Source organism: Triturus cristatus, chromosome 4_1 (assembly GCF_964204655.1).
Source record: "Triturus cristatus chromosome 4_1, aTriCri1.1, whole genome shotgun sequence".
NCBI classification, from domain to species: domain Eukaryota; kingdom Metazoa; phylum Chordata; class Amphibia; order Caudata; family Salamandridae; genus Triturus; species Triturus cristatus.
In genome coordinates, this window is record NC_140585.1 from 81,745,358 (window position 1) to 81,769,997 (window position 24,640).

The 24,640-nt window shown below is 49.5% G+C and overlaps 1 pseudogene; it reads right to left on the reverse strand.

Annotated features, from left to right (window-relative positions):
- Nucleotides 1-2,968: 2,968 nt before the first annotated feature.
- On the reverse strand, nucleotides 2,969-24,329 carry LOC146839590 (heat shock 70 kDa protein-like; annotated as a pseudogene).
- Nucleotides 24,330-24,640: the final 311 nt, after the last annotated feature.

Below are 24,640 nucleotides of genomic sequence, written 5' to 3' on the forward strand. Positions count from 1 at the left end.
CCCACCGTCACTGTTTCTGAGCCAAGGAGCTCAGTTTATTCACCCATCTTCTAAGAGCGCAAGTCTTTGTCTTCAGGTGAAAGTCCCACAGCAGGGAAGGATGAGGGGTATCTCAAAGGAGAGCACCCTCTAAAAAAGGCGCAATGAGTGACATCCTGCACCGGACAGCCACCAGCGTTTTGAAGTAGCACCTCTGGGCGAGACAAAATGCAGGCTCCAAAAGAAGGGTTCACCCTATACTAACATAGGACACCCCGTTCTCCGTCTTGTTACACTATCCATCTATAGCAACAGGAGTACTAGAGAAGGAACAATGAGGCAAGCCACAGTTGAAAACACACTGCTACATCTCTAAAGGGAGCTCTGTCTCCATCCTTCTCACCTTAATGTATGGTGCTTCAGAAAAGCTTCAGGAATGCGAGCGATACACTTTGCTTGCATGGGAGGTGGTTCTGCAGCCTCCATCCTATACCAGGCTCTACTAGGGGAAATCTGAAATGAATCTCACTGATCTCATAACCATACACTTGCATGACCTACAGATGCATAATACCAGTCCCCTGTTACTCCTTGCACCTACAGTGCACCAGGATGTTAGCAAAGGGCATGGTGTCACAGCACTTTAGTGGACAATCGGAGTGAGGACTGGTGTTTTGGGAGCTCCTTCAGACCCCTGAGCACTACTCTGGGCCTCCAGTTTCTTTACACATATAAGGCGCTCATGAATGATTGTTCCATATGCTGGGCACCAGCAATCATAAATACCGTGGATTTTTGCAGTTACGTAACTGAGAGCTGAGGTGCACTCTTGCAAAACCATGCAGGGGCCATTCCCGGCCCCACAGGTTGCTCAGCTCGCAACTAGGAACTCACTACTAGACTCCCAGCCCTCAGTGTTCCACTGCCCTCTACTGGGGTTTTCACAAACATTCTGTGACTGGGCATCTTTCTCCACTGACCTCAGGTCTCACTGTCGTCTCTCTGAACGTCCTACTACAGCTTGTTTTCAGAGACCACAGGGGAAGAGCCAGAGGCGAGAGACCTATCCCAGGAGGCCCCACAGCACTCACCTGTGGTCTGTCTGCCCAAGCACATGTTTTATCCCACTCAAAGTCTCCTCCATAGTTGTCCTCCTCCAAACCTTACCAGAGTTCTTTTTCATATTCCTATCCTTAGGGTTCATTCGCCTGGGATTTATCGCCCAGAGACCTCTCCCTGCAGGCCCCCAATCCTCATTCAGGGTCTCTCTCAGAGTACTATGCCAGGCAGCCACTCAACCCACATGTGGAGGCTATTTCCCAAGGCCCTGTCAATCAGAGTCTCACTACCAGACTATTTTTCCTGGGTGTCAGACAGCTCTCACCCAGCCACTTCCAGAAAGTGGTCTCTCCAACTACTCTGTTGTAGAGTTATATTCGTCTGTAGGTCTCCCTCTCTCTATATGGTGTCAGTCTCTGATACCTTTTCCTGGGGTTTCTCCCAAAGAGTATGCAGAGGGGTGCCACAGCCTTCACTTGTGGTGCCTTCTGGGCTCCTTTAGCTGGGAGTCCCCAGGGCCTTCACTTGGGATCTCAGAATCATCACCTTGGGTCTCCTTTAGAGTGCTGTATCTGGCTCTCTCCCAGTATCCAATCATATGTGGTGTCTATGAGCTCTAACCAGAAGTCTCATCCAAAGTCTTTTCCTTAGGGACTCTAAAGCCAGATCCCTTGGGTGTCTGGGAATTCCACCTTGAGATTTTCAGAGAATCCTCTACCCTGGATTTCTCTACCCCACACATGATATCTCTTCCAGTCATGACGGTCTCTCTTTGGTGTCCACCCAAGTCCACATTTGGGTCTATCCCAGATCTCTAGATTTGGGCAAGCACCATTCAAGCCTCTCACACAGCTCTGAGAGAACATAATTAAGGCAGGAGCGCTGGGACATGTGAAAGGGAGACATTTCCCTAGCAGGAACACTGAGAATACTGGGCTGTGTGGCTGTAATCAAAATCTGGAACAAGGTAGGAGTTTAACAGGATGGAAGGGCTAAATGTACTAAATAAGGGTTGAAATTTGCCTTTATATTTGCACTTAAGTGCAATTGGTAATGTTTCACTGGAGTAGGATGGAAGGAAAACCTTGCACTAAGAGAGAGGGTTGTGAACTGAGATGGGAGCTGACTAGCATATCCAGTATGACTGTTCTAGATGGGCTCAGAGATGTCTTGAACAGTGGTAGGCCTGGAAGGAAAATATAGCTCTGAGGGAGCTACTGAGAAAATAGTGCACTGGGAACGAGGATGTATGGCAGACACTGTAAAGTGGTGAGGACTTGAAGAGATGCCCTGCACAGGGATGGCAGATGCAGTCAGTTTAAGAGCTGAGTAAAGGGGCTGGTTGCTGGTGTGATGTTTCACTTAAATGGGGACTGAAAGTGAGCACTGGAAGGACAGAGCCCCTGCTTTGCGTTGGGGGCTGGAGGAAGATACAATCTTAAGATGAAAGCTGTGGGTGAGATGAAGGGAGAGATACTGTGAGGGGACAGTGGAAGGATTATACGCGCTCTTTCTAGATGTCTATTGTTTTCACATTACGCTGCCCCCCCCATCCTCCTCCCTGCCCCCCTAAGCATGTTTAATAAGGCTCCCACCCCAGGAAAAGATATAGCTATCTCCATGTTAAGATGTTCCAGAACAACGCTCAAACAGGAAACAGCATAAAGAAAACTGACTTAAAATTAGAAACTGAATATATGAAAATATCTATGTACCAAAATGTTTACTTGTTCACCCGTAGACATTTTCACAACAGAAGGCAATTTATTCACAAGGAAGAAACCAACAACTTCAAAGATAAAATAAAAATAGCATTTTATTTTAAATTTTCAAAGTACCAGCTTTGAAATGTTACATCCAATCAGATATCTGATATCTGATAAATATCTGAAAAATTGCTAACAGCATATCATCTCTCAAACAACTAGACTTGAATAATACAAACAAACAAATCTTCATGTAAACATTAGGGTCTTCAATTAGCAGCACATATTTGATTTTAAAAACAAATCTGTCAATTCAGTAATTAAAAACAGATGGGAGTCCATGAAAATAGTCCATTATTGTCTATCATTAATCTACTTCCTCAATGGTGGGTCCAGTGCTGGAGCTCCCTTGGCGAGCCTGAGCTCCACAGCTCCCACCAGGCATTCCCCCAGGCATCCCACCCTGGTACAGTTTGGTGATGATGGGATTACAGACCTTCTCAAGCTCCTTCTGCTGGTGCTCATACTCCTCCTTCTCTGCCAGCTGATTGCTCTCCAACCAGGCGATAGTCTGGTTACATTTGTCCACAATCTTCTTCCGCTCATCTTCGCTGATCTTGTCTTTAAGCTTGTCATCCTCCACTGTGCTCTTCATGTTGAAGGCATAGGACTCCAGTGCGTTCTTGGCAGAGACCTTCTCTCTCTGGGCTTCATCATCTGCTTTGTACCTCTCTGCCTCCTGCACCATCCTCTCAATCTCCTCTTTGCTCAGTCGGCCCTTGTCGTTGGTGATGGTGATCTTGTTCTGTTTGCCAGAACTCTTGTCCACAGCAGAGACATTCAAGATACCGTTGGCATCTATATCAAAGGTCACCTCGATCTGTGGCACACCACGAGGGGCCGGTGGGATTCCGCTCAGATCAAATTTCCCCAGGAGATTGTTGTCCTTCGTCATGGCTCTTTCACCCTCATACACTTGAATGAGGACGCCTGGCTGGTTATCAGAGTAGGTGGAGAAGATCTGGGTTTGCTTGGTTGGGATGGTGGAGTTGCGTTTGATGAGGACAGTCATCACACCACCTGCTGTCTCAAGCCCCAGTGACAGAGGTGCTACATCCAGGAGCAGCAAGTCCTGCACATTCTCAGACTTGTCTCCCATTAGTATAGCAGCCTGCACTGCTGCCCCATAGGCCACAGCTTCGTCTGGGTTGATACTTTTGTTTAGTTCTCTGCCATTAAAAAAGTCTTGTAGTAGTTTTTGTATTTTGGGGATGCGAGTGGACCCTCCAACGAGCACAATGTCATGGATCTGAGCTTTGTCCAACTTGGCATCCCTCAAGGCCTTCTCCACAGGATCAAGAGTCCCTCTGAAGAGGTCAGCACACAGCTCCTCAAAGCGTGCCCTGGTGATGGAAGTGTAGAAATCGATGCCTTCGAAGAGGGAGTCAATCTCGATGCTGGCCTGAGTGCTGGAAGACAGGGTTCTCTTGGCTCTCTCGCAAGCAGTTCTCAGCCTCCTGAGTGCCCTCTTGTTCTGGCTGATGTCCTTCTTGTGCTTTCTCTTGAACTCCTCAATAAAGTGATTGACCATTCGGATGTCAAAGTCTTCACCTCCCAAGTGGGTGTCTCCAGCAGTGGCCTTAACTTCGAAGATGCCATCATCAATCGTTAGAATTGAGACATCAAAGGTACCACCCCCAAGGTCAAAGATCAGGACATTGCGCTCTCCCCTGCCACTCTTGTCCAGGCCATAGGCAATAGCTGCTGCTGTGGGCTCATTGATGATTCTCAGCACGTTTAAGCCAGCGATTACTCCAGCATCTTTAGTGGCCTGCCTCTGGGAGTCATTGAAGTAAGCAGGCACAGTGATGACAGCATTGGAGACTGGGTGTCCCAAGTATGCCTCTGCAATCTCCTTCATCTTGGTCAGAACCATGGAAGACACCTCCTCTGGGAAGAAAGTCTTATTCTCCCCTTTGTACTCCACTTGAACCTTGGGCTTCCCACCATCACTCACCACCTTGAAGGTTCAGTGCTTCATGTCAGCCTGCACAACTGTGTCATCAAACTTTCTGCCAATCAGTCTCTTAGCATCAAAGACAGTGTTCTGGGGGTTAAGGGCCACCTGGTTCTTAGCCGCATCTCCAATGAGCCTTTCAGTGTCTGTAAAGGCCACATAGCTGGGGGTGGTGCGGTTGCCCTGGTCGTTGGCGATGATCTCCACCTTGCCATGCTGGAAGACCCCCACACAGGAGTAGGTGGTGCCCAGGTCGATGCCAATGGCGACTCCTGCCGCTGCCCGCGTCCCACGAAGGGGGACATCAGCAGGGCAGCCCTCTAGTGGCCGCCCGTCGGAGCCCCCCCCCCCTGCTCCGCCTCTCTAGCGAGGCCGCGCCTCGGGGAGGGGAGGCCCCCAATGGGTTTGTCTTGGGGGAGGCGTGCCGCGAGGCTGGGGCGAGGCTAGACCCCCCTCTTAAGCGCCTCACCCCCTCAGAGCTTCCTCTGCTTCCTGCGCTCCTAGCCACGCGAATTTTGGCCACGCGAGATTTGCGCCGGACACGCCGTCGGTCGAGTCGTGGTCTATCCTGCTACCTTCCGGCCGTTCGCCACGTCGCCCCAGCGCTGGGTCCTCCTCGCTGCCCTGCACACCGGTTCGGTGAGTGTAGTTGCTTTGGGCAGCAGAGTAGTTTGAAGTGGTGAGTTTTGTAGATGGCGGCGAGAGCCGTTTTCGCGGGCGGCGGAGGGCGAGGAAGGCGGACCGTGTAGCAGGAGAGCCTGGTTTGAGTCCGGTCGCTAGGAGGGGCGGCTCGGGGTTCGATCTTCGGAGCGAAGTAAGTGGGTAGTATAGTTTATTGGAGTCGGTCAGCTATTGTGGGCATCAGCGAGAGCCGTTTTTCGCGGGCTGGCTCAGCGCGAGGACACGCCATCTCCGCGAGTAGGGGCCCGTCGTCGAAGATCGATGCTACCCGTCGGCGTGGTACGGAGCATGCTACTGGAGGTTAGGGGGCCCGAGCATAGTCTGTCACCCGCAGTAGGGGTTGTTTTTTGAGGTTACCTATTAGTTTTAAATAACTGAGTGCGGGAAGTTATCCGCGCCTGTGGGGGGGTGCAAGACAGGTTTCGAGACCGAGCCGATATACTGATATGTCAAAGCAAAACTTATGTGGGGCAACATCAGTTTGTAAATGTATCTTTCTCGAACCTTCCGAGTGCCGTGTAGTAATGAGGCGCGCCAAGACCTAAAAAAAAAAAAAAAAAGGGCTGCATTGAAGCCTGGACCAGTTCCTTGTTCACAGCCAGTCAAATAAGGCATAGCGGAAGCAGGTGATAGTACCCCTGACAACCATGCTTCTCCGATTCCGTACCTCTACGATCCCCAACTGCCTTAAATCGGCCCCTATGCACACAATTACCACGAGCTCATAGGCAGTTTCTTAACGTTGGTAATAAACTCCACAGTGCGGAATACTGCCCAGTAAATCAAGGTCTGAACAGTTATTCCCCATTTGATGAGGTTATTATAGGAGTAAATGTGTGCAGAAAATCAAGTAATTCTTGACATCCAAAATTTCTGTTCACACCTACTCCTAACTCGTGCCCTTGCAAGTAACAATTAGTTCCAATGCCATTCTTACCAAAACAAGAAATTGCTGAACATTCTAGTTATAATTAAATTCTCCAGTGAGAATAAAATGAGCTTTTGTGTATTTTAGTGCATTGTCTCGCGGGGTTGAGAGTTCCATTGATGTCCTTGCTGATATGAAGGATGGTGTACAGAGATACACTTTCAATCCTGAGTTATCCTAATCTCCCCTTTAACGAGCGCTGCGCAGCCAAACTTGCTTTTTAACACAAAAACTTCTCTAAGCACACATTAAACACAGGCACGACACAAAACAGCCACAGCCATGAAAAGCAAGCACAGTGACATGTTCTCCCTCATCACATGCACAATAACGCCACCCCTCAGTCAGAGCAGCACTCCCCATGTCATCACAAACACGTCTGTCATGTGTCAGACCAAATACACCAATAGCCCTCTCAAACACACAAGACAAAGTCACTCACCGCTCCCCCTGTTTTCACATCATCTGCACAACCGGGCCCGCGTGAACACGGAAGAACCGAGCCGCGGCAGTAGCCATAGGTTGATGGCACCATGCGAGCCATTTAAGGAAAGATTTTGTGTTTCCGGCGCCCGAAATCGTTGTAAAGGGGGTGCGCGGTCCGCGCGCGGGGAATCGCCTGCTTATCTGAGTACTTGCGCAGGGCCCCCTATAAACTATTGATAGATTAGGCTATTTAGAGCGCTTGGGGCTGGCATTAGTTATTCTGCCAAAGTCAAGAACGACTCGCTGGAGACGTGCCTTGTTGCTTAGTGGTGCAGGCTCTCATGGAGGTGACGGGATGTGATGGTTAAAATAGTGTTGAAGGATATATTAGTACGGGTTCGATCCCGCCTTTCTATAAACAATACTTGGAAATGGTGCGGGTGTAAATGGTCGAGCGACAGTAAGAGCGCGTAGCAGGTTGGTTTTAACAGATTCGAGGTGTTTTTTTTTTTTCCGCTCGCACATATGGCGATGGACAGTGACTTACTCGTGTATACATTCAGGAATGTGTGGCTGGCTTTAGTAATTTTATGGTAATTTTCTTGAAATACTGAAATATCTTTAGCTACACAGTATAGTGTCTGCACTTGGCAAACATGCAGTGTGCGGTCTTTTTGTCCCTTCACTTTGCCATGGGACCGTGAGAGTTTTCGTACCTTTTGATGAACACCATGTTCATTTGTGCCGTGTATGTAAGTAAGCTAGGGAAGAGTGGGGCGCGGTCACATGCAGCGTGCATTAATTGTGGTGGAGTGTTCGAGCGCGCCTCAGTGCCCGGATCTTCCTGCACGGTGACTCGTGCCGCCGGGAGGCCGTGCCGGGTTGCTGCCGGGCCTCGGACGACATGGGGGTCTTAGCGCTACTAGATATAGCACCGATAGGCCAGGAGCGGCTGTTTTGGCCAAAGTGCGTCACGCGAGGGGAGCTGCTGCAGGGGGCCGAGATGCGCTGGGGACCGCGGGGGCCGCCATGTACGGGGGCTGCCTGTCCTACAGGCAGATTTTAGCGTGATCATCGCTGGCATTGTGGACAAGTTCCCCGCAGCTGTGCCTTAACCCCGCGGCACGAGCTTGTGCATCGGTGTAAACACGCCACTTAGTAGTGATTCTATGTTGATCAGCAAGGGCGCAACTAAACCTGGATTTGAGCCGAGATTTTCATAAGAGATGAGCAAGGCAACGGAACTTTATTGAGCATTGTTTAGCGCATGAGGTCTCAGGTTAGATCACCCGTCTTCTCCTTTCCTTCATCATGAGCACAGCAGGCTTGACGCGCATGGTGCGTGTTTCGCTGCGGTGGGGAAGCAACCTCCTCTGTTGCACTCTGCATTTGCGGTGTTTTGTGTTTATATGCAGTGTTCAGCCCTGCACACGCTATACGTTCAGGCACCATGGAAGCTAAGCAGGGTAGGGACTGGTTAGCACTTGGATGGGAGGCCAGAATGGACCTGCAGGATGCTGGTGCCTTTGCTATGAGTTTAGGCCCCTCTTAGGCGGGCAAATATTGTTTAGCGCAGTTAAGTGAATTAAAAAAAAAAAAAAAAATTGGGCAATTTTACAATGCGCAGATCTGACCCAAAGGCATCAGTGTGCAGTATTTTATCAAAGCAGCCTTAAACTATACTGCCTTCCAGTTGGGAAGACACAAGTCTCCTACACTTTGAGTCCTTTGGCTCAGGTAACATTTCCTATACACTGATTCACATGCATATGATCTATTGGCTCGGTGGTTTTTGTGTGAGATGCGAAGTTCTCGGACACCCGACACTGGTAGGAGTGGCGCTAGATAACTAACCCAATGCATCTGAGAGTGTGGTTATGGAAACTTGGTCAACTGTTAAAGGGGGCTAGTGAGAGAATCTGTGGGGGAGGCGACATTGGGGGGGCGCCAACAACATTCTGGCACAGGGGCCAGTATCGCCAAGCTTTGGCCAATGGTAGTTTCGTTAGCCAAGATTCAGAATAGATGACATGGCAGGACACTAGAGGCGGTTGTGTGTGTCCAAGTTGGGGAAGGTTCTTGTGATACAGGCGAGCTTGCATTGTGGTGCACCGGTGCCAACAGCCTTCGGTATCGACCCGGCAGCATCGTGCATAGGCACGCAGTTAATAGGAATAAAAACCCACATTGCTTATGCCCCTATGCAGTGTCTTATGCAGACTCTGGCGCCGCCAGCAATACAGCAGCTGTCCGTATGTACACATGTAGGGCTTCATCTTTGTGTTGTCAGTTAAATTAAATTTTGAGGGGCAGTCGTACCTGCACTGCACGGTCACGAAAGTCGTGAGGCCGCTTCACTCAGCCATGTCTCTGGAACCATGCAATGCCGTGGCTCATTTTGTATATCCTTGGGCCGGCCACACATTCCTTCATCTCCAGCATGCTTTGCTGACTAATTGATTAGTATGAATGAAGTCGCATGTTTTAGCTCAAACTGAGCGACAGTTACTAATCGCAATGACATGGGTTCACACGCACTGGAAGGCCCTTTACATAGGTTCCCTGGTATCTTTGTCCCAAAATCCAGCATTTATTAGGGTTATCCGGTACAAGGGGGGAATCTCATTGGCATTAGTGCAATGCCTGTAGGTACGAAGGGCCTAAGTTATGGGTCCCAAGTGGTGCAACAGGATAAGAGAGTATATATAGATATGTCATCTTGGTAGCAGGAATACAAGTAGGTCAAGGTTCAGCCCAAAACCCAGTCTCAACCATAATGCAATGGTCAGCTTGTGGAAAGGTGTAACAAAGAAATCGATCTACCAATGTTAACATTATGAGTTCAACGCATGAGTCACGAGATGCTGCTGTCTTTCATCTTTGCCTTGCTATTCGGAAACAGCTGGGGTAAGGTTTCTTTCAAATCAGGCATAGTGGCAGCTTAGTCTATACAGAAGCCTGCAGCCTGAGCTGTTTTGAGACATGTAGAAGGCCTGGGTTTGTGGGTCATACTTAACATCTTTGAGGTTATTCTCCCTGTTCCACAGGGAGGCCAGGGAAAGCACAGAGTGACAGGGTTTACCGAGACCTAGCCTGGCTTGCCTTTTCTGCGACCTTGTGAGGTCTGTTTATGTATTGTATGAAGGTGACAGAGGCTGTCACTGTTGTTTGATAGGCAACAGGGCCAGATGACATTTAAGTGCATTGTGTGCTGGAAACTAAGGAACGGGTCCATTTTAGTAAGCACGGGGGGCGTTTCTAGCGCTAAAAAAAAAAAAAAAAAAAAAAAAAAAAAAGTTGAGAAAACCCAGTGAAGTTTCAGTGCAAGGCCACATTCGTGGGCAATTCCATGTGTAAAGCATTAAACCAGTCGGCCCTGGGAATTAGGCAGGCGTACGATCAGCTGAGATTTGTCCAAACTGAGGGAGAGCATATCGACTATAATTCACAGTGGAACCAGGGGCAGCGTTACAAAGCAATGCTGTAGATTTCCCGTAGAATGCCGCATGGCTAAGCTTCAGGGATAAGGCCCTGACCTTTCACCCCTCGAGGGACCATCACCAATTGCGAGCAAACAGGCGAGGAGCACAGCACACTAATCCCCCAGTAAGTGTAACTGCGATGCAAGAGGTTTGGTAAACACAGCGTTAGAGCACAAATAATGACAAGGGGTTATAGACCATTTGGCATTCCCGATATCCTGCCAGGGGATATGGTTCACCGCCGGTTCCAACAGACCTGTCTGCCCCACGGGCTATCCTTCCAGGGCCTAAAACCAGTGACTGGAAGGGGCATCTTTTTCGACCTGTGTTGAACTGAGAAAGGAAGCAAGGCGGGCTTGATACCCCTTACTTCTACCTGCGTTGGCACATCTGGTCAGGAGTGATTGTCAAAGGTATTGCACTTCAGCCAGGCTAGGTTGACACCCATCCACCCCAAGCTAAGTGTCCAAGGTGATATAGGGCCGCATATACACAACCCAGTACCAGGCCCCTGGGGGTCGTCAATGTCGGGAATTTACTAAATTCTAATGAACTGGAGGTGTGACCGGGTTCTACACTAGCAGAGGTTAGGGAGTCCAAGCCTCCGCCTAGTGGGGTGGCTGACTGAATTTGATGTACCATTTCATTCGTTTCACAGCACTACACGGGGGAGAGTGTCCATTACCTGTGCATACTTCAACCAGACACCCCAGAATGGCATGCCCTCATCTACATGGTCATAATTGAGAGAGCAGAGAGCGACCATATCTCTTGGACTTTGCACTTAAACTTTCTAATAATGGAAAGGGCTTAACACCTTCTGAAATGAGCATGACCAGAGCTGTGTTGCCTTCCAACGACATTTGACAGGTTAAATGGGCAAAGTTAGCGGAAAAGCCAGATGTATTGTCATCAATTAAGGCAGACGTGACCCAGGTATTGGCAAGATGGACACTGCCAACTATGAAGATGTACATTAAATCATAACTGGGGCTCACACCAAATTATTTGATAAAATAAGAGGTTTCTTTTTTCAAGCCACTATGTCGGTGCCACAAATTACCATAACGCAACAACGCTGGTATAACAAGGTCTGTAGGCAAACCATTAACTCCTTGCAGCAGCAATAAAGTTTAAAATCTAGCTCCTATTCAACCAGCAACGAAACTGTATACGCTGTCCCAGTGGGGAGCAAGAAAAGATTGGGATGGGGTTATTTGTACTGGCATGCCGTAGGAAGGTGAGATTGTCTCTACGACACATTTGCCAACAACACTGTCACCAGCTAAGGTTGTGGCATTACCCATCCAGAGACAGTGACATGATGCAGCCAGGGACAGTGAGCATATGTTCCCGTGTGCTGGGTGAGAGTACAAAGGCAGAGGCTGTTGCCCCTCATACTGTCTGATGCTCACGGCTTTCAAGGACCCTCCCCCCCCCCCCCCTGAGATCCCGTGATGTCAGCTTGTGTTTATATACGTAGGGGAGGTGGTTTCTCTCCCGTTACCTTCACCTTGCTTTATTGTGCTGTAGCTGTTTGGAAACACACTGAAGCCAGGAAGGCCCCTCATTTGCAATTGAAAATCATAATCGGATTGCAGGTCCATAAGCACCTATTTCACCATGCCTTGGTACCAATGCCATATTTTCAAGCCTGGGAAACAGATGTAGGTGTTGCCCTTCTCGCTCAGCCTTTCCTTGGAGCCAGGGAGTTGGGAAACGTTCACAAATTTTGGTCCTCGAGCTGAGAGATACGTATTCTTCAGCAGCTCAGTCAGTCATAGTAGCTTCATCCGGAGCCATGATAAACGGCGTCCACACAGCAGTTACGTAAAATGTTTTGCCCTGTCGAGACATCATCCAAACCTCGAAGCAGCAGCAATTTGGGAACCATGGCACTCTCAATACATCAATTGGGGCATGGGTTGTCATCAGACATGCATTGCTCCTAGGAAGGCTGGAGGGGTTCTATGAGCCTGATGGGGTACACCTGACCAGGGTAGGGATGGACATGTTCTTGCTGGACGTGCAAGAGGCGCTCTCAGGGGCAGGGCATCAGTAGTAGCAAGAGGGAAGGGGGGCTCTGGCATCGACGGGAGCCTCCCCAGAGCTGTGGCGGAGTTACAGGGCGATCTGGAGGCAGAAGGGTACAGTAAGGGTACCTCTGCGACAGGCGGTACAGTAAGGGTACCCCTGTCCGGCACAGTAAGGGTGCCCGAGCCAAGGTCCGGGAGCCGAAGGAGGTTCTGGGAAGACCGCGACGGCGCCCCGTTAGTCCTACGGGCGGTTGGGGGGCCTGACCAACCGGGGGTGTGCCACAACACGCTCCGCCCCCGTTAAAAGGGGCGGGAGTATTAGACAGATCACGTGATCCAAAGGAGGATCTGGAAAAATGTGCCGCACTGCAGGGCATCGACCCACCCTGCGTGCTGGCTCGCAAGGCGGGCGGAGCAGCGAGGGGCTGCTTGCCCTGGATCGCCCGTAAGCTAACCCACTTATCGTCATACTTATGTTGTATGAAATAAACCTGCGACAGTTCTTCACCCATAATGAAAGTGTCAGTGTAATCTTTGGGTGACATCTGTGCATGCGTGTTGTGTGGAGCGGATGACGGTGTGGTCACTATTTGGGTGCAGTCATTTTCTGCAGTGTTGTCTGAGCAGTGAGCTTCGCTTCAAGATGCTTCGCAGTCTCCTTTTAAATTCTTTCTTCTGGAAACAGCTGAATATCTTCAAGAATTGCACCCTGGTACAAGTCTCTGAGATGTGCTCTTTTCGGCAGGTGAGCTGGTCAAACTTCTGCGGATGCGCGTCTGTGATGTAGCCTTTTCAGACTATGCAGCTTCGCGTCAACCTCTCGCCTTCAAGCGCTAGACTTGCGCTGCAGTCTCCTCCGGGTCAGGATTCCTGTATGATCTGTCTCCCTCTCTTCGATGTACCTCTCTGAGGAATGCCAGCTGACAGGCAACACGGCATATTTATACTCTGCATGCCGAGGGGCTCGTGCGATAACAGCCAATCACTGCGCGCCCAGCCCTCCCACCCTTCGACTCCATTCCCGAACGTTCCTGAGGTTTCTTCGGCTGGGAAGCTTCTAGCGTTTGCCAGCTTGTAACAACCAATCAAAGACGAGTGATAACCCTGATGTCACTACACAGACGGACATAACAGAAAAGGGACTAAAGCCTTCATCCACGTCCTACTCCTGGGCGGCCATCTTGGATGAGAAAGTCGCCTATGCGCCTCAGTGTTGAATAGAACAACCTGTTCCAAAACACAAGACGATGTATCTAAAGTTGCAGCGTCGCCTTCAATATAAGAAATATCTTTCATCCAGTCCAAAACTTTACTCTTACGAATCACGTGACTGAGAAACAGCATTTTTCCTATCATATTACATCAGGAATAAATGTCCCAGAATGCAATGTTACTGTCGTAACGGAATTTATTTTAATTGTAAACGCTTTTCCTGCCGAAACGCAAACAGTTTTCAAAGAAAAAAATTATTAGAACGTTTTATTTCTTAGTGGACTACTGGTGTTACGTTTTGACAAGTTACATGCTAGATGCGGGTCGCGCGGCTTCCCGTCCTTTCTGGAACCTGTCAGATCGGCACAGGCGGGCAAGAAGCGCGCATGCGCACATGAGCTGACAGCATTGAAGCATCCTGAGAATTCTACAATTGTCCCGACAAATAGTTATTTACATGGACACGCTCCTCGTCTCTAATTGGTCAGTACATGACGAGCCTCTTGTGGTGTTGGGCGTTTCCTAAGGTCCACTGATAAGCTCTATGGGCCGCTGCGTCAGGAACAGACTAGACGCTTCGAGAATCTGCTCATTGACCCCGCCCAGGTCTCTTCTGATTGGACCTCAGTAGTGACAGTTCGAGAAAGGGCCAGATGTGTGAAAAAACAGGAATAGTGATTGGTCGTAGGACCTGTTCCCCGGCGCGTGGCTACTTGGCATATGCAGCTGTCAGGGGCGTGGCTTCCATCGGTGCAATGGATACATTCGCACCTACGTCCAGAGGCCTACTTGTCAATATTTAGGAAGAGGAAAAAGGGAGGACTATATTTTCTCCATTCAGTTCCATTGACGTGAATGCAATTTCACGTAGATGGCAACTTAAAGCAATTTTTAGCTTTACAAATAGGGAGTCGCCAGCCTGAATTCGGTGTCTTGGTATGTATGTATGGGGCCCAATGAACACTGAGTGTATTTAACATATCACACAGCGGCCAGGGGGCCATTTGCTTCCTTGCGTTAGGACCCATTACTCACTTGCTAATGTAGGAGCAGACAAGAGAGGGTGTTACATACGAATGGGAGAGCAGAGAAATCCTGCGTAATATTGTTACAGAGTACAGATGCAATGTTTATTTATTTATTCAAAAGTTTTATATAGCGAGAACAAGACCCTAATGGGTATCAGAGAGCTTTACAGGGTTGGTGTAAGTATACAGAAAACAAAAACAAGTAGGGAGAATGTAGGTGAGACTAATACAAAATATTACTAAAGCAACCTAACAGATATATTACAGGTACATATAAATAGTTCAAGTAAATTTAGCCATCAGAATAGCCTTCACTTCTTTTTTGAAGAATGCAGTAGACGGGTTCTGTCTCGTTTCAGGGGGCAAAGCATTCCAAATCCTGGGAGCCATTCCTGAGAAGGACCGAATGTATGCTTTTTTCTTGGCAAAGCGTTGTGGTTTCAGTAGGAGATTTCTGGAGCTCCTGGTAGATCTATTACCACAGGATAATACTAATTTATGAGCTAGATAGCTCTGAGTTTTGTGATGAAGTGCTTTGTGCGTCATGCAAGTGATTTTCAGATGAATTCTAGCATCGAAAGGTAGCCAGTTGAGGGCTTGAAGGTCAGGGGAGATGTGGCTGTTTTTTTGGGAACCAGTGATGAGTCTGGCAGCAGTGTTGATTGCGCTCTTAAAGGGGCCGTTGTCGCTCTAGGAAGGCCTCTGAGAGTGACACTCCCATATTCCACGCTGGGAATTACTAGAGCTTGCACTGCATGCTTGAAATCATTTGCGGGCAGGAATGGTTTCATTTTTCTCAAGGTGTTTATTTGAAGATTTGCTGCGTTTGTAGCTGCGCTGATGTGTTTACGCATGTTTTGGTTTCTGTCCAGGGTTACTCCGAGTGATTTCGCTGAGTCGATAATGAGAGGTTGACATTTGAGTGCTGTTAGGTGGTTCATCCAATCAAGGATGGTGGTCAATTGGTTGGGGGGAGCGATTAAGAGGTATTCAGTTTTGAGGGTGTTTAGTTTCAGATGGTTTTCGGCCAACCACGTCTGCGTTTTTTGAAGCGTTGAATTGAGAGATTTGATATCCTCAAGTGAGTGGATTTTAATGTAGAGTTGAGTGTCATCTGTGTACATGTGATAATGTACATTGGATGAGCTGAAGAGATCAGTGAGTGGTTCCATGAAAAGGTTGAAAAGTGTAGGGGAAAGGCATGATCCCTGTGTAATTCCTAAAGTGACCGTGAATGTTTCTCATGTTTATTATGCTCTGTTCTGTCTTTGTATCATGCTCCCTTTTGACTCTCTCTTCCTCTCTCTCGATCCTCATGCACTCATAACTACACTTTGAAACAAGACAGAGAAAGATTTTAGATAAAAGTATCGGGACACATCATTTTCCCCAATAACGTACTTTGATGCAGGGGCAATCTCTCATCTTAATCCGGTCCAATTCAATATATGCTCATGTGTCTGTGCGCTTGGATTACTGTGTGCTGTATTTTGAATGGGGAGACAATGTGGCCTAACGGCTAGGGCGGTCGACCTCGAAGCTGAGGAACCGTGTTTGCGTCTCGGCATGGATGCTCAACATCCTGTTATTCTGGGCAAATCACTTAATCTCCCATGCCTAACAAAACAAAAAAATGAATGTGTCTGACTGAAATGCAACTGGTGCTCGTGTAAAAAGCTCTGATACTTTCGGGTCTAAAAAAACCTCAAATGTTAGCAAGGGGAGCAGATGGGAGCTAGGTGGTTAAGGCATGCTATAGAAGATAAGGCAGTGCTAGGTGAATAAAACATCATGCTCTTACCTGAGGCACCTGTGATCATTACAACCTGAACCTGAAAGTGCAGGCAGATAGAGCAGCTAATAACGAAAACATTTGCAAAAGCATAGACTGGAGCCTAGAAAAGCAAAATTAAAAATAGAACATTCTATAGTGCTGAAGATGACTGCACCCAAGGAGTTGCTGTAGGAAAGTAGGATCTGTTTTCATGGTCACCTCCACTTTTTTCTGGTGTCTTTATGTTTTACGGGCTAGTCTGATTGGGATCCTGCTAATCAGGACCCCAGTCTCTGTGCTTCTCCCCTAAATTGGTCATGGTGAGTACTTGGGTACACTCCAGATTCGCTACTGGTGTACCCTTGTAAGTCCCTGGTAAATGATACTAAGGTACCCAGGGCATAGGTACACCAGGGGTCTCCCATGGGCTGCAGCATGATTATGCCACCCATAGGCCTTGACCTTGCCAGGTAGATCGCCCCCCCCCACTGCAGCTCCACCTGCACTCCCTGAGTGAGTGTCTCTGTACCCTTTTGCTCCTCTGTGCTCCGCTGCCCACTTGCCTTTTGTCCCCCGTTCTTGTGTGCCCTTTTCCTCCACTGTGACCCGCAGCCCACTTGCCTCTTGTCCCCCGTTCCTGTGTGCCCTTTGCTCCTCTGTGCCCCGCTGCCCACTTGCCTTCTGTGCCCCCTGTTGTGCCTGCTCGCGCCGCTCCCGTTCCCGCTGCTGCATCCACACCCCCGCGCCCATTCGCTGCCCCCTGCGACTCGCCTCCCGCCTCCCAGCTGCTCCTCCCTCCCACTTCCCCTTAAAATGGCAGCCGCACGCAGCGGGCACGCCAATGGGGCGACGAAGGCGCGCCTAAGGCAAGCCTGTTTGCGCCCGTCCGCGCCCAGCACCAGAACCCCTGGCCCCCGCACCAGCCATGAAGACCGCCTGCGATACGACGCCAGCACCCTCATCGCTCTCAACCCAGGACGAACCCCCACCTGCTGCAGGGCCACGCCGAAGCTCACCCACGGTCCCTTCGCCTTCCAGAACTGCAGCTTCTCCTGCATCGAAGACGCAGAGACACCCGCCTCGACAAAACACAACCAGCTCCGATGCATCCTGATCCTCACCCGCTCCTCAAGCAAACACGCCGTCAAGCTCTGGGACCTACTCGACACCGCATCTCCAGACGTCGCCTTCCTGACCGAGACCTGGATGAACGAAGCCTCCTCTCCAGACATCGCCATAGCCAGCCCTGACGGATACAAGATCGCCCGCAGAGACAGCATCAACGGAGTCGGAGGAGGAATCGCCATCGTCCACAAGAAGACCGTCGGGGTCTCAACAAACACCGACGACACTCTCAGCACCACCGAACACATGCACTTCCTGATCCACACGGACCCCAAGACCACCCTAAGAGGCACCCTTGTCTACAGACCACCCGGACCCCGACCACAATTCTGCGACGCCATCGCCGACTTCATCAGCACGCACGCACTGACCTCCACCGACTCCATCCTCCTCGGAGACCTGAACTTCCATCTGGAGAACAACAACGACAGCAACTCCTTCACCCTGATAGCCAACCTCGGACTGGAACAGCTCGTCACGATGCCGACCCACATCGCCGGACACACAATCAACGCCATCTTCTCCTCAAGCCCACACGTCTCCTTCAGCCACGTCTGCGAACCCACCTGGACCGACCACCACTGCATCCACTTCACCATCCGGAAACCCGTCGCAGATCACCGCACCCTACAGATTCCCCGTCGCTGCTGGGGCAAAATCACCGAAGTACAACTACTGACAAACCTCGCACTCAACCCACCGACCAACCCCAGCGATGGTGTGCGCACCCTCAGACGATGGATGGATGACTGCGCCAACACCTTAGCCCCGCTGAAAAAACAAACCCTCAAAGAAACCAGTAAGAGAGCTAACTGGTTCACCCCGGAACTCCTAGCGTCAAAGCGCATCTGCCGGAAGTTGGAGAACATATGGCACAGCGAGAAGTCGCCGGGCATCCGCGCAGCCCACAAAGACGCCATCCGCAACCACCACCACCTCATCAGGACTGCCAAGAGGCCCTCCTTCAAAGACCGCCTCAACAACAACGCACACAACAGCAAGGAGCTCTTCAACGTCATGAAGGAACTCTCCAACCCCAGCTCCAACGCCAACGACATCCCGCCGTCGCAAGCCCTGTGCGACTCCCTCGCCACCTTCTTCCACTGCAAGATCGCCGACATCCACGATAGCTTCAACCCCCGGACGACCCTAACAGGCCCCAACACGCCAGACCCACCACACCCCAACGACCACGACCCCCTGACAACCTCGGCCAACGTGAGCACCAAAGACACAATCAAGACCATGGGCACAATCCACTCCAGCTCACCGTCTGACCCTTTTCCACACCACATCTTCAACAAAGCCGGCAGCTCCATCGCACCCCACTTGCGCAACATCATCAACCTCTCCTTCGAGACCGCGACCTTCCCTGAAAGCTGGAAACACGCCGAGATCAACGCCCTACTGAAGAAACCCAATGCGGACCCGAGCGAACTGAAAAACTTCCGGCCCATCTCCCTGCTTCCATTCCCAGCTAAGGTCATCGAGAAGATAGTCAACATCCAGCTCACCGGCTACCTCGAAGACAACAGCATCCTGGACCCCTCCCAGTCAGGATTCCGCAGCAATCACATCACCGAGACCGCCCTCATCGCCGCCACAGACGACATCAGGATCCTACTGGACAACGGCGAGACGGCGGCCCTCATCCTTCTGGACCTCTCCGCCGCATTCGACACCGTCTGCCACCGCACACTACGCACATGACTCCAAGACGCAGGGATCCGAGACAAGACCCTGGACTGGACCTCCTCCTTCCTCTTCGGCAGAACCCAGAGAGTCCGCCTCCCCCCGTTCCGATCCGAAGCCTCCGAGATCATCTGCGGCGTCCCGTAGGGATGCTCCCTCAGCCCAACGCTGTTCAACGTCTACATGGCGTCGCTCGCACGCATCGCCCGACATCACGACCTCAACATAATCTCCTACGCCGACGACACGCAACTGATCCTCTCCCTCACAAAGGACTCCTCACCGCTAAATCCAACCTCCACCAAGGAATGAAGGCCGTCAGCCGACTGGATGGAGGATAGCCGCCTTAAGCTGAACACAGACAAGACGGACATCCTCATCCTCGGGCCCAACTCCTGGTGGCCCGCGTCGCTGGGGACACCCCCCACACCAACCAACCACGCACGCAACCTGGGAGTCCTCCTCGACTCGAAACTCACCATGACCAAACAAGTCAACGCTGTCTCCTCCACCTGCTTCAACACCCTCTGTATGCTCCGCAAGATCTACAGATGGATCCCGACAGACACAAGGAAAACAGTCACCCAGGCCCTAGTCAGAAGCAGACTCGACTACGGAAACGCCCTCTACGCCGGAGCCCCGACCAAGCTTATCAATAGACTACAAAGAATCCAGAATGCCTCTGCACGCCTGATCCTCGACGTCCCGTGCCGCGACTACATCACCCCCCACCTAAGGAACCTGCACTGGCTCCCTGTCGACAAAATAATCTCCTTCAAGCTCCTGATCCACGCACACAAGGCACTCCACAAGACCGGCCCAGCCTATCTCAACAGTCGACTCTCCTTCTACGTACCCAACAGGAAACTCCGCTCCTTAGACCTCTCCCTGGCTACTATCCCACGCATCCGCAGAACCACAGCCGGAGGCAAATCCATCTCCCACCGCGCCGCCAAGACCTGGAACACCCTTCCCCTCATCCTACGACAAACCGAAGACCTTCTAACCTTCAGGAGACAACTCAAGACCTGGCTGTTCGACCAGTAGCAACAGCACCCTCCCTCTCCCCACCCTCAGCACCTTGAAACCCTTGTGGGTATGTAGTGCGCTTTACAAATTATTTGATTGATTGATAGGCGACCACTTAAATTGCGACTGCAGTCTTACCATTGCAGCCTGTGTAAGCTGGTGCTAGCACCACTTACAACAAATATAACTTTCCTTATATCTGAGCTCACTACACTTAAAATCTATATGTCACTCGTAAGGCAAGCCTTTCAATCCCAAAGGCTGGGTGCTCGGTTATAAGTGTGAGGGACCCCCGGCATGAGCAGGACACCCCTACAACCTTCGGAGTCCATTCGCCCAGGTTGTAAGTGCATCAGCCATTACAATATATAGAGTGGTCATGTGCTGTTACACGATGGCTATCTCTAAACTTGATATAACTAACCCTGTTGTCTTTGGTATCAAACATGTTGGAATCATGGTGGTGGAGGTATGATTCCATGCACTGTAAAGCTCCTCCGGGAGGCCCTCTGTGCTCCAGATACTAGTCTTTTAGACCCGGAAAGAAAACTAAGCACCGCAATAAGAGTGTCAACAATCAAGTCTGCTGCAATTTTCGGTTAAATGTGAAAATGTATGTATTTCTTCTATTAAAGGTTTGTGAGCTACAGAAGAAATGGACACGAGGACCCCCCAGAGTATGAGGTGTAGTCGAGCTCCCCAGGGTGAGAGCGCATTCACTTCCACCCTGTTCTAGAAGCTCATGTGATCTTGAGGTTTCATTAAACACTCACAAGTGGCGATGAGCTCTTTTGAGTGACTAAAACCACTCTTCTTAAGTACCGACAGAGTACACAGTTGCAGCTGAATAAGCAGTAATACAACAAAAACTCACTTCAGTGCCAGGACTGCTTGATGCATTAGCTCAAAAAGACACACCCAGTTAACAAAGTTTGCATGAGCAACAAAACACGGCAGACACAGGTTGTAGTTGTAAAACCATTAACAAAGCTCATTCTACTTTACTTTTACAACCCTTTTTTAAACACCTAATCCAGAAAGATTCTCTGAGCCTTACCTGGGTCTCAATGACCCATCACCAGTGGTCTCGCCCAGAGTGCTGCCCTCCGAGCCCCTTTATCCTCCCCTGTGGTCTCTGAGCTCTCATCAGGGGTGTCACTCGATGGCATCTCCCATGGAGCCTGGCAATCCTTCCTCAGGAGCTCATATCTTTGAGGAACTGACTGAATGGTTTGGGGATCCGAGACAAGCAGGAGTTACTGGGCCACAAGGGAGGCCTTTTACCACTGATGTACTGGACTTACACTTTTACTGAACCTGAGCACTAACTACACCCTTTCAGAACTGAACTGTTAGGGTGGCAAAGCACCAGCACCAGGCTTCTCAGGGACATAATGTGGGGGTTTAGACTTAGAACTCAACAATTACACAACAGAATTAAATAATGACTGTCCAGCCCAGTCATTTAGACTTACAAAAATGGAAAAGTTATTTATTACTAGGGCTCCTGGTTTTATAGTACTTATTTTTTCAACACGTCAGTCTGCATTCATCAGTATTTAATAGTTTGCCCAACTTGTTGGTATTGATCCATATTAATTTAGTATTTTGTGAATAAATGAAGTCAGAACTTGAATATTTCTACATTTAAAAAAAAAGCTATATGTGCACTTGCACTTTGATGCCAGGCATGTTTTTTTAGCACAATAAACAATCAAATATGATAAAACAGTCGACACAAATGAGAATATTAGCATTGTAGCACAAGCATGCATTGAGATTTGCAGTCATTTAAGCAGGTCTCATGCTGTGTTTTATTAATTCCCCACGTTTTCACAATGCACAGCTATTGGCCTGGGCTTCATGAATAATAGAATGGATAGTCGCCTTAAATAAGCCGGATTTTCTGTAACTTTCTGATTTTGAAACTAAATACAAAAAACACAATGCTGTCTGTCTTTAAAATGGAAAACTGGGAGTCTTCTATGTTACATAAGACAACAGACTATTCAAGGGTACTCAGGGTTCCAACAAGGCCATACAGGTTAAGTAGTAGTGATCTGTACAGGCAGGTTTCAGGTTCAGGCCCACAGAGGGAAGTTTAAACAGATTACTGTGTCTCTGAACCACACATCAGTTTCTTAGTAATACCCAACTTTTTAGCAGTTGAAAATGAGGCCCAAAATCTGCAATTTGTGTTTAGTGCATTCTTTCTCACCTGCCACAGGGCCCCAGCATAAAGTCCTTGCTGGGTGTGTGATGCATGTATGTGGCTCTTACAAGGGAAACAGCTATTACAACGCGGTCTATACCACGCATGCCATTACAACGCAATGTTACAACACATGCGCCTTTAGCACGCATGCCTTTACCACGCATATTTATACCAGGAACTGCTTTACAACGCATTCCATTACACTGGAAAATGTAAGTATTATATATGTATGTATAAGGTAAGTGTTTATATATCTATCACAAACAGTAATGAGTGCAGACCCAGGCACTCATCACTGACCCTGAGTCTCTCCGGGGCCTGGGTTGGTCAAAGCTCATGGGTGGCCACCACACAGCACACTTCTCTGAGGTACAGCACAAGGAAGACAGAACACAGTCATAATGTTCGTCTTCAAAGCAGTGCACGAGGTGCACAAGATAGAGGCAGGTAGATCCACTTTACAACTCAGTTCCTGCGAAATACCCCCTGGTCTGGGTGACCCCGGGCAGGAGTCACACTTGAGAGCTTCAGTACAGTGCACCAGGCTCAAATAGGGGGCGCAGTGTAGTTGCATAGCAGTTCCCGCAAAGTCCCTCCAACCAGTCCACTCTTTGGACCAGTTTCCTCTTCCAGGTCACCACAGATGGTCTTCTCCTCTGGGTACATTTCCTCCTGCAGTGGGCCCTCCACTCCCCTCTCTCATCATGCTAGGTAGACTCATGAATATCAAGACGTTCCATGACACTATGCGGGCACTCTTCTATCAACGAGAAATCGCGGAACCATTTGAAAAAGTTTCAAGGACTCTCTCACAGTCCTGTGCCAGACAGGGAATGCTGATTCCACCGTCACTGTTTCTGAACTGGTTTGAGCCAAGGAGCTCAGTTTATTCACCCATCTTCTAAGATCACAAGTCTCTGTCTTCAGGTGAAAGTCCCACAGCAGGGAAGGATGAGGGGTATCTCAAAGGAGAGCACCCTCTAAAAAAGGCACAATGAGTGACATCACCTGACAGCCACCAGCGTTTTGAAGTAGCACCTCTGGGAGAGACAAAATGCAGGCTCCAAAAGAAGGGTTCACCCTATACTTACATAGGATACCCCGTTCTCTGTCTTGTTACACTATCCATCTATAGCAACAGGAGTACTACAGAAGGAAAAATGAGGCAAGACAGAGTTGAAAACACACTGCTACATCTCTAAAGGGAGCTCTGTCTCCATCCTTCACACCTTAATGTATGGTGCTTCAGAAAAGCTTCAGGAATGCTAGCGATACACTTTGCTTGCATGGGAGGTGGTTCTGCAGCCTCCATCGTATACCCGGCTCTACTAGGGGAAATCTGAAATGAATCTCACTGATCCCATAACCATACACTTGCATGACCTACAGATGCATAATACCAGTCCCCTGTTACTTCTTGCACCTACTGTGCACCAGGATGTTAGCAAAGGGCATGGTGTCACAGCACTTTAGTGGACAGTCGGAGTGAGGACTGGTGTTTTGTGAGCTCCTTCAGACCCCTGAGCACAACTCTGGGCCTCCAGTTTCTTTACACATATATGGCGCTCATGAATGATTGTTCCATATGCTGGGCACCAGCAATCATAAATACCGTGGATTTTAGCAGTTACGTCACAGAGCAGAGGTGCACTCTTGCAAAACCATGCAGGGGCCATTCCCGGCCCCACAGGTTGCTCAGCTCGCAACTAGGAACTCACTACTAGACTCCCAGCCTTCAGTGTTCCACGGCCCTCTACTGGGGGTTTCACAAACGTTGTGTGGCTGGACATCTTTCTCCACTGACCTCAGCTCTCACTGTCGTCTCTCTGAACGTCCTACTACAGCTTGTTTTCAGAGACCACAGGGGAAGAGCCAGAGGCGAGAGACCTATCCCAGGAGGCCCCACAGCACTCACCTGTGGTCTGTCTGCCCAAGCACATGTTTTATCCCACTCAAAGTCTCCTCCATAGTTGTCCTCCTCCAAACCTTACCAGAGTTCTTTTTCATATTCCTATCCTTAGGGTTCATTCGCCTGGGATTTATCGCCCAGAGACCTCTCCCTGCAGGCCCCCAATCCTCATTCAGAGTACTATGCCAGGCAGCCACTCAACCCACATGTGGAGGCTATTTCCCAAGGCCCTGTCAATCAGAGTCTCACTACCAGACTATTTTTCCTGGGTGTCAGACAGCTCTCACCCAGCCACTTCCAGAAAGTGGTCTCTCCAACTACTCTGTTGTAGAGTTATATTCG